Consider the following 11,586-nt stretch of genomic DNA (forward strand, 5'->3'; position numbering starts at 1 on the left):
TAGAAGATACAATGAAAGAGTAAAAACCTGTTATATTGTTAGTGACAACAATAAAAATGCCGAAGCATAAACTTAACAAAATAATGTGAAAAACATATGAAGAAAATTATAAAACACACCTGAAAGAAAAGTACACATTAACAAATGGAAACGGTGTCTCAACATAGATGTCACTTTCTCTCAATGTATGAATTTAGTGTATTTCCAAACCAACAAGCTTTACTTCTAGAGCAAGAAGAATTGATGCTAAAGATTTTATTGAAAAAGTGACCATACAAAAATATTGAGGAAAATAATAAAAATGAAAAGCTTTTTGAGGAAAGGGTAGGTGCTAGTCCTGACAAGCATTAAAATGCATTACAAAGCCTCTATAATTGAAGCAGTGTGGCACTGATACCTGAATAGACAGATGAAAAGACTAGAAGAGAATAACCAGAGATAGACCTAAGTTCATATGGAAATTTAGTATGTGATAAAGTGGTATCGCAAATCAGGAACAAAATTGTACTTTTTTTGTTTATCTTTTATTCATAGGCTCTAATGATAACACTATTATTTGAAAAGCATTTATTTTATCATGAAGTAAATGGGAATGTTTGTATCAATATTTTGACTCTATCACCCATTTAATCGAAGACAAAAACTCCTTGCTCTAAAGAGTCCAGTTACTTCCTGAATACAAATGAGTGTTGCACTGAAACAAAGAATTTATTTAGAGAATAGGGATACAATTATTAATAATTAACTACTTAAGACTTTCTGTTCTAGGGCAGCTATTGGACCCAGTCTTTTGTTTCCTGGTTAGGATAGTAACAGAGAAAGCCTGATGAAAATCGAGGTTTGTTAACACATTTTGAATGTCAAACTGATATTTCTTCATAAGAAGACCTATTTTATTAAAACCAAGAAAACGAAAAAACTGGACATTTTGATAAATGATTTTGAGACAACTAGATACCCATTTAGAAAAAATCTTAAAAGTAATAAACTCATTCCTAAAACCACAGAGAACAACAAACTCCAAATGGTTCAGAAGTTTAAATCTAAAAATGTGTAAATATTAGATTAAAGCCTCAGTAAGTGCCTTTATAACTTAGGTTTAGGGTAAAGCTTTTGAACTATAGTTTAAAAATGAGAAGCAATAAAAGACTGACACATTTTGCTACATAAAAATAAACCATTTGCAAATATTGGTCTAAAAACAAATGACAAATTCAGAAACAGTATTCAAGAGATATCTTAGTTAAAGGGCTAATGTTTTAACAGGCAGGGAACTTTTTAATATTAAGGAAAAAAGGCTAAGTTCAAAATGGACAAATTACCTAAACATAACATTTTTTAAATGTTAAAATGACCTTCAAATCTATTAAAAGTTATTATTTATAAAAGAGAAATTCAAATTTAAGTATATTGAATACTATTAAATTTAAATTTACATTAAAATATACTAAATACTAGGCCTCATTGGTTAGTCAAAAATGCAAAAGGTAAGCAATATACTATCGACACGACTGTTGGAAAATGGACATTCTCTTTCATTGTTGGTGGCAATCCAAAATGTGACTCTTTTAAAAGGGAATCTGACAATATCTAACAAAACTACAAACTCATTTGGTCCAGAAATTTTACTTCTAGCAATTTAGCCTGAAGATACACCTCTAACAAGTATCAGTTGTAATTAGAAACTATTGGCAATTACTAAATTGCCTAAGCAAGGAAGACTGAATAAATTATGGAACATACACACAGTGGAGTACTATGGAATGAAGAAAAAAGTGAAGAAAATTTCTATGAACTGATATAAACAGATTTTCTATATGTATTATTAAGCGGAGAGGATCAAAGTGCAAAGAAGTATCTACGGCTGCTACTCTTTATGGGAGAAAGGAGAAATAAGAAAACATGATTATTTTTATGTAAAAAAAAACCGATAAACTAGAAACTTCTAAAACTGACTTTTTATGGAAAGGAGTTCAGGGTGGAATTTATAGGAGAGAGAGTAACTTTTTTTCTAAGTACCATGTTTTTGTATAATTTTGACTTTTGGAATTACATAAATACTCTGTAGATTCAAAAAATAAAATAAAACTAACGAGGCTGGGGATCGAGAGAAAACCTAAAATTCAATGCAAAGGTAAGCAAAAGAATTCAACTTATTTCAAACAGAGTTACTCTAAAGGAAAAAATTTCAAGTGACTTTTGAATGCAGTTTTCACTATGTATCCTTAGACTTCCAAAAAAAAAAAAAAACCACACAGATAAATCTTTAACTCTTTGTAATAGCAATGTTTGTTGCAGTGGTATCTTAACCAAGGAATCAAAATTAATATCATTAGTAAAGGGCACACAGATATCATGTTTCTTCTGATATAACAATTTGGTATGAAAGCATTGCTTATGCGGTATTTCTGCCAAAATGCATAACCTGAATCTGATAAGGAAACAACAAAAAATAAAAAATAAAAAAATAAACTATGAGACTTCTTATAAAACATCAGCCTGTATTTCTTTAATGATTTCTAAGAGGTAATGATTTCTAAGTAAGTCTGGTGAACTGTTCCAGATGAAAGGATACTAAAGAGATCCTGGATTGCATCTGGTGCTGGGGAAAAATTGTTATAAAGGACGCTACTAACACAATTGAAACTGTAGATTTCAATTCTACAGTGTAGATTAGAGAATAGCATTAAATCCATGTTAAATTTTCTGAATTTAAAACTTGTTTCTAGGAATAAACACTAAAGTATTGGAGTTAAAGGATATGTTGTATGCAGCTACTCTTGCGCAATTCAGAAAAATATGTGAATATCTATAGAAAGAATGATAAAGCAATGTTGTAAAGTGTTAACTTGGAACCTGGGTAAAGAATATTCAGAAGTTTCTTGTACTGTTCTTACAATTTTTCTGTGAGTTTGAAATTATTTTGGAAAAAATAGTTCAAAAAAAGAAGCATAGAAAATTGTGTTTAGTACCACCTTCTAAGGATATACTTTTTATTGTACCATTGCAAGTGGTTAATGTTAATACTGACTAGATGGAGAGAAGTATGAACTTTTCAAAATCATCAGGAAAAAAATGCCTCTCCTGTTATACAGGTGTTTTAAATGGATTTAAACATGATCCTTTATTCTCTTCCCAGATTAGTACTGTTTCCTATGAAATGGGATTGTGCATAGTTCACCTATCAGTTATGCTGAGGTATTCTTTTATAAATTTCTACATGTATAACATTAATTTGTGAAATAATTTGAAAGGTATATTAAAAATTATATACCTAGAAATCTCTCTGCTTGCAATTTAAAAAGGAAAAGATATTCTCTTAGAAAACCTTGAAAATATAGAAAAATATAAAAAAGGAAAGGAAAAATTATTGTGATAATCTAATGAAGGAGAAAAGAGTTAAAAGGTTTTGAGCTTTCTTGGATGAAGAATCAAAATCATTTGAACAAAATTGGAAGGGAAGACAAGAGTAGATGAAAATGTTGATTTATTGATGAAAATAAACCAACTGCATTCCCAAAATAGTAAATTTGCATTGGAATTCACTAAATTTTCTTTCCAGAAAGTGATGTCTCTTATAAAGAATGAAAAACAATTTGCTGATACTCAGTCTCATTAGGTAGATAAATCAATAAGTACATAAAGCCTGAGTAGCTTGTTGGCACAAACTTGCATGACCTTATTTTCACTTAAATGTATAAAGATTCATCCTGGCATTTAAAAAGAAACACTTTTAAGTTGTCAACCAAAAATCTATACAAACAAGTGAATAATTGAATTATTCACTTTTTATGCATATGGAGCTAGAAGGATGGGGAGAAAAGAAAAAAGAGGGAAGGGAGTAGATTAGAATTTTCCAGGGAGCCTTCAAAGCCGAAGAAGACTATGACTGAGAAATAAACCACAGCACTATGTAAAGATCTAAAATGTGCCTCATCTTAAATCAGGCCTCCAGCCAATTGTGGACTTAAGTGTAGGACTGCTAGGCCACTTTCTCGTGAACTCCTTTACTGTCAGAATTTCTCTCTAGTGTTCAGGCTTTTACTGCCATAGGGAGAATTGGAGGGGGACAGGCCTTCCCTCCCAGGGCCTCCTAAGTGGTACATCTGTCACGGATCATGTTATAGAACAGGAATGTTTGTTTTTGCTCCTATTCATTTCAACTGGCAGGCAGTTATTATTAGAATGAAAAATTAAGCTATTATGCTGTAGAAGTCTCGCTGGCTCTATCAAATTTATGGCCTTAATACAACAAAATTATCTTTTATAGCTGATAAAAACAGCTGTACGTAGGCTGCTGACCTGTTCATATACAGGAAGAAACACAAAATGGCAGCCATCATGGGATACCCCATGCCAAGATGGAGGCATCAGTGGCCATTGCTGTTGGAGCAACACATAGACACAGACGTCATAAGCAATGGTGCTCTATTCTGAGAGAGAGTTTTATTTTTATTAGCCTTCCTACAGGAAGGAAACAAAATTATACCTTCAAGTTTTCTGAAAATAACTCTACACTCCTTAAGTAGCATTGTTATTTACAGTCTTGCCATTTTTCTGTTATTTAGTGAATGTTTCTATTAACATTTCCGAGATAAAAATATGCATGTAGCGATTACAGCTCTTCAGAAACCAATGAATTGCAACTATGGCCACTTCCTATTTATAAACCACTCTTCTAATATCTTTAGGTGCTGCTCATCTCTTGTAAAAGATTTGAATCATAAAAAATGCAAAGCACAATAAGTACTGATGTGGTGCTTTCCATTCCAAGAGCATTGTAGTGATAACTCATTCAGGCCACCTCTGTAAAGGTCACATTAATGGCGGTACCCACTAGACCAGAACAGTTTTGCATCCCTGGGGTGGTGGGGGGAAGGTTAGGTCTCCAGGGCATGCTTGACTGAACCAGCGCATTAACACCTGGGCATTTTTCAAACCAAATTCTTGAATATTTTCTTACCATGTGTAATAATACCTAAAATGTCAAAAGAGTAATATTTTAATTCTATCCTAAAGACTTATATTAAAAGTGTCATAGATTCTCCTAATATTCATGTGTGTTTATACATAAATAAATAAATAGACACACACACACACACACACACACACACACACATATATATGAATGATGATTTTTATTTGTTTCATTTGTTGATTTTGGGGGATGTTTTATTTTCTTTCTAGGATCCATAAGAATGATTTTATTTTAACATAGCTTTCCTTGTTTGATAGAAACTTGCTTAGCTTTTAGAGAGAGAATCTAATTTCTAATTTTGTCATGGTGGTGTATATTAATGACAAATTTCGACCTTACCATTGATGTTAGAATTAAAGGGTAGATACATGAATGCAATTACTAAGACTAGATCCTGATGTAATATCTAACTGGTCTACCCTTTTTTCTTCTTAAAGATGTAGTAGGTTTGTCTAAAAATAACTTTCCTTGCATTGGAACCAAATCATTTTCTGAGTGGAAAAAAAAAAAGAAAAAAAAATAACTTTCTTGAGGTGCAGACTCATGGGGAAGTGCGGAAGTTGTTTTGTTTTGCTTTTTTTCTTCAAAGATAAAGTTACCAGAGGAAATGAAGCAAATGGCCTGGTATTAGTGGTGATGAAAAGATCTTTTAATAAAAGTAATAGCTATCAGTTATGAAAGTTTCTTATGTGGCATGCTCCATTCTTCACATTCCATACATACTGATTTATTTCATGCCCATTTCACAGACAAGGAAACTAAAGATTTGTTAAATGAATTGCTTGAGGTCATACAAATATTAAGTGACCAATCAAAATTCAGATGCCAGCAGCCTGGTTCCAGAGACCTCATCCCTACACACCATGTGAAGCTGCTTTCCCACCACGAGGTAATGGAGTGACCAGGTAGCTATTTGAGGTCTTAGTCAGCAAAAGAGGCTGTTCTCTTGAAGAGTCCTTTTCCAACAGGCTTTACCTTTGTTTCTCCCACCCCTGCTCTGCCTTCTTCATCAAATCTTGGGCAGGTGTAGCTCTGCGGCACTAAAGGAGCTTTTCTGTGGTGGCTCTTATTTCTGTTGGAGCATATTATACCTTAGATTAGTAGTGACTTTTCCTTCCCGAGGGAATTGTCTAACACTTTACTGGATTAATTTTTTCATGGCCTAATTTCACTCCCTATGAATTTGCAAACCCCATATTAAATGTTAAAGTGCTAAGGTCAGTATAAAAAATGATAATGTCAAAAGCATTCTTTTTCTCAGAAATTATTAAGTTTATGATTCTTTTTGACATTGTAAAAGGATCTGTGGTAAACATTTTATAGGATACTATAAATTGGATGTTTACAATCCAAGATTATAAGGATAGGTTTTTTTTTTCTTTCTTAATTATACATTTAAATTCTGGTTTATGCCATTTTCTGTTTACCTAACTTTAGAGAAATCAACTTTTCTATGCCTTAGTTTTATCATCTGTGAAAAGAGGATAAGAACTTCACAGAGCTGCTGTAAGGATTAAGTGGAAAGGTAGTATGCGACTTCCTATATATACTCGAGAACAAGATAGGTGCTAGGTAAATATTAATTCTTTTCCCTTGGAAACTGTTAAATAGTTACGTATGAGTAGACAGAACATAGGTATAAAAGAAGAAAAATATTAAATGTAGACATACATTCTCAGGGATTTTGTATTATTTTATATACAGGGTAAACATTGTGACTGCTGACAAGAGTTATGTTTAAAATTTGAGCTGAACATTCCATCACAGAATTGATTTGGCTTATGAATTGCATACAACTTCTCCATTCAGTTTGGAAAAACATTATGGAATAAGTAGAAATTGGGGAGTCATTTATGTGACTGCTGGAATTTTTACTTAGCCAATAAAATTTCAATTAAGTGTTATAATTTTGGTTTTAGAAATTTGATATTTATAAAACATAACATTACTCATAAAAAGGTAATTATTTTACTTCAAATGAGGCATATTATTAAACCTAACTTTTTTCATTATTATGAATGACAAAAATATGTCTCAACAAGGTATTTATATAAAATAAGAACAGCATATCACACTTCATGATGATAGTAATAAACAATAGATCTATTAATTTGTTTTTAAGTAAAACTTAGAAGCAGTTAAAATGAAAAGTGGCATAACTGTATTTAACTAACACCGTATGTGCTCCTGAAAGGTGGTTATGCTGAAAATGATGGAAATATATAATCTGGAACGGACATGGTTTCTGTTTTTTTAATTTAGAGATTTCCTTTTTATATATACAAGACACATTAATCCATTAAATTTGAGGACACAGTCCAAAAAAAAAACACCTCAACGAATTCATGGGGCAATGCTGTTCATATTCATGACACCATTTTGTTGTTGTTTTCCTAATAATAAAGGAGACTTAGGGCTGTTGGGCTGATACATATTAGGGGTCCCACCTCCCCACCTCATTCATACACCACCAGGGTGAACAGAAGGAAGCAAAGGAAGGGCAGGGCCCACAACAATGTCATAATCTTGAATGCAAGAGAGGAGAAGGAAGGGAAGGGAGGGAGAAAGGAGAAAATACAAATCCTATAATACACACAACACTGTGGGGACGGTATAGAAATGGGACAAACATGAAGCTGAGGCATGGGGTGGGCTTCTGGGAGTGGGGGGCAGCAGAAGACCCCCACATTCTTTTTTCCTTGGTGCTGTTTCCATCATTTCCAGGCTGAGAAGCCTCTCAGAAGATGGGACCAGGAGAAGAGGATCAGGGCCTCAGTTGGCCCCGCAGCTGTAGCTGTTGTAGACAGACTTGTTGGTCTGGGGCTCCCGTGGGATGGAGCTGGTCTGGTTACATTGCTCGCTGCCCATCTGGCCAACCTGCTGCAGGTGATGGTGAAGGATCTGAGAGTACGGCTGCTGATGGGGGGTCAGAATGTGCATAAAGGGGTCAGTTGGGTAGGCAGCAGCTGTGGCTGGATTGATGGTGTCTCCACTTCCTAGGGCTGAAGAAAAGTTGTAGAAAGCAGCAGAAATATTGGAATGAAAATCTTGTTTTTCAAAGGACTGCTGGGTTTTGGAGTACACAGAACCCAAGATATCTGGCATGCCCATATACTGGAGGTAATGAAACACCAGTGTTGTATCCATGAGACCCATATCCACTTGGCTGTTGGAAAGTGGGGAGCCAGTGCGTTCACACTGACATTCACACCATGCTGCTTGGAAGAGGTAGGAGCCACAGGGAACACAGCAGGCCCAAACTGGAAGGTGCTAGGGAGGCCTGGAACTCCTGTATAGTACGGCAGGCTGGTCTAACTGCAGCCAGGAGGCAGCTCTGGGTTCAGGAATGTCTGCTGCATGGTGTTGTGAGTCTACATCTGGTCCTGTTGAGGTTGGGCCAAGGTTCTGGCCGGGACTGGGGAAGAGGTATCCCCACAACTGAACTTCATGAAGTCACCAGAATAAGGGTTGCTGGCCAGGCTGCCATCCCTCCCAGTCAGTGGAGTAGTGGGGTGTGGGAAATGAGATGCTGTAGTAATCCAGTGGAAATCTTTTCTGAAGCATCTGCAAGTCATCATAACCATATACTTGTTGTGGATAGGCATGGAACAGCCCTGGAGCCATAATATATGGATCAGACAACAACAGTGGAACCCCAGGAATGAGGTTGGGAAGAACTTTTCCTGAAGTCGTAGCAACTGAGCTTCGAGTCGAGGCTGTGACAGTGGAGTTGCTGCCTAGGCTGAGGTGCAGGCTGCTGCCACTACTGAGACTGGAGGAGACACTGACCACTAGGGGAGGTGCACATGTGATGAAAAAAGTGCTGGAGGAAGAATGGAGATTTGCTTCACCCTCTACACTTGTGTGCAAAAGAGTGGATGTCGAAGTGTGCCCAGAAGACGTTGATGATGAAAGCGTATTTTGCTGTGTAGACAATGTGCTGCTGTGTTGTGCGGTGTATTTGGAATCTCCTCACTGTGGCTCAGGCCACCCAAGGAGGATGAGTGCTGATTGACTGTCATCAGTAACGAAGCTGCAGATACTGTTTCATTGAGATGGAGGATGCTGGAAGTGGAAAGTGAATCAGATTTCACTGCAGAGCCTGTAGCACCTTCAACCTGTGGTCTATAACTGTGTGGCCTGCACAGAACTGAAGCCATTCTTTGCCTGAGTCAGGTCCTTTTGGGGTGATGAATAGGTGGAGCTGAGGCACCGCCAAGTCTGTGTGGATCTCTGTTCATAAAGAGAGCCCTGAGCATTATTTTGGGAGGTATAGGTTGTCGACTGAATTGGGCCGCTCTGATAACCAGACTGCTGACTCTGGCTAGATGAAACTGTAGATGAAGATTCACTGGTTGTGCTGGTAAACAGGCTACTTGGAGCCTGGCTTGAAGAGGTACTTGTGGAGAGGGTGGACTCGTAATCAGAAAGGACAGAGTCTGACCCAAACTGCAGTGTTCCGAATTGCAGGTTTAGCCCTGAGATATCTGCTGAGGCAGGCATCTCCACAGCCAGAGCAGGAACCTTAGAAGTCAAAGAGCCTTTTTCCTTCTGCTGTTTCAGTTTCTGTTGAGCCAGCTGAGGGCTATAGGACTGGTTGCCTGAAGATCCACGCGGCATCTGTGGAGCCGACGTGGATTTGCTTGGTAGAGGAGAAGACGGAGGTGGAGGTGCAGCTGCAGAGGTAGCCACTACAGGTGACTTCTCCTGAAGGAATACCTCCATCGTGGTTGAAGATGGGGTAAAAGCCTGGTGCTTTGTCAAGGGGCTATGCATTGCTTAAGCATGTGGGGCTTAAAACCTAGATGACCATTTGATAGGTGCAGCAAACCACCATGGCACAGGTACACCTACGTAAAAAACCTGCATGTTCAGCACATGTATCCTAGAACTTAAAGTAAAATTACTTGGGTTCTTCAACGCATACTGCACCAGTGATGGGGATTGTGTCGTCGAGCCCATGTCCCAAGAGGAGGTGATCGTGCTTAGAGAATGAGAATGCTGAGGAATCAACTGAGCCAGAGCTTGAGCAGTTTTGAATTGCTCCAAGAACCGAGAGCCTATAGTACTGCAGCCTTTAGCTTCACCGACATCACCAAATCCTTTCCCGAACATGCTCACAATACAGTGATGAGAAAATGTGTTCCCTGAAGCAGGCTGTGATATGGCAGTCTGCTTTTAATTATTGAACACCAGAGGTGGGGCCACAGAAGGTGCTTGAGATGGATCTGGATTAGATGATTCATTCTCCATTGTACATGGTGTCTTCCCCAGCGGAATAGCAAGGTCAGTTCTCTGACCAGCAGTGACTGTCACATTCTCTGCAGGCAGAGGCCCTAAAGATACATTAGAGGCAGTAAAGATCTTGGTCTCAGAAAGATCTTCATTCTAGTCTTCAGTCCCCCACTCCTTAGTTGCAGTCCTTCATGCATCAGGAGCAGCCTCAAATTTTGGGGGATAATTTGACGCCTCAACCCCAATGAAATCAAGTCTTGTCCCATTATCTGTTTCAGAGTGGCCAGTGTTGTTCCACCTATTGGCACTACTATTGCCATAGTTATCACCAGTATTGGCTGGCTCTGCATAATCAGCTGGGTTAAAGGTTCCCATTCCTCGAGCAGAAAACTTTCCTCCTCATGTACCAGAGCCACCTCTGCCTCGGCCACAGTCCCTTCTGCTTCTTTCTGTTCCTCTTCCAGAAGGCCCTCCACTCTTGGTGTCATACGATCTATTTTTCTGACCTCAAAACTCTCATCTACAGTTGGTTCCTCTCGCCCATCTTGGTGGCCCACCACATTGCTGACTATAGTCTCTGTCCCAGTCTCAGTTTTCTTTGCCTTCCTCATTGGATGCCATCTGGCCACAATCCTTCTGGCCTGAGACTTGCTTTTCCTTTCCAACCATCTCGCAGGAATGTGTGTCTGTGTTTCCTTCTGGGAGAACACTGATGGCTCTGTTGACCTCTCCATTGCAGTCATGTAAAGCAATCATGCATTCATCCTGGTTCTTGCCTGTACTACCAATCAATTGTTTTACCCTCTCCTCAGAGTCAGCATCATTATGGTCCAAAATCATCTGTGCAAGTTGAATTTGTTCTGCAGTGGCCTATGGCCACTGATCGTGCTGTGTCTGGTTTTGGTTTTGAGATTGTTCCCAGTTACCCCAAGCTTGGCTAGTGCCCACCAACATCATCATTTACAGTACACACAAATAACAGTATTTACAATGTAGAATACTGGCCCCACCACACTGCTGCTGCTGCCACCACTGCACTCCCAACTTTACCTTAGTCTCCTCCACACTGACACCAGGGGTTTCTGTTTTTTAAGCAACTAATACATACATACATAGACATCACAGACATAGAGACTGCATGTCAAGATAAATGGAAAATTAGGTCAATACCCAAAACAACAACAACAAATTCAAGAACTTAGATTTACATAAAAATAGGTTGGAAGATCTAGAGAATGGCAGATAATTGTTGCAATCTATCCATCTGACAAAGGTCTAGTATCCAAAATCTACAAGGAACTTAAATAGATTCGTAAGAAGAAAACAAACAACCCCATCAAAAAGTGGGCAAAGGATATGAACAGATACTTCTC

General features: G+C 37.8%; 1 pseudogene; it reads right to left on the reverse strand.

Annotated features, from left to right (window-relative positions):
* Window positions 1-7,688: 7,688 nt before the first annotated feature.
* On the reverse strand, window positions 7,689-11,173 carry LOC100391043 (ubiquitin-associated protein 2-like; annotated as a pseudogene).
* Window positions 11,174-11,586: the final 413 nt, after the last annotated feature.

The sequence above is a fragment of the Callithrix jacchus genome, chromosome 14 (genome assembly GCF_049354715.1).
Source record: "Callithrix jacchus isolate 240 chromosome 14, calJac240_pri, whole genome shotgun sequence".
Lineage (NCBI taxonomy): Eukaryota > Metazoa > Chordata > Mammalia > Primates > Cebidae > Callithrix > Callithrix jacchus.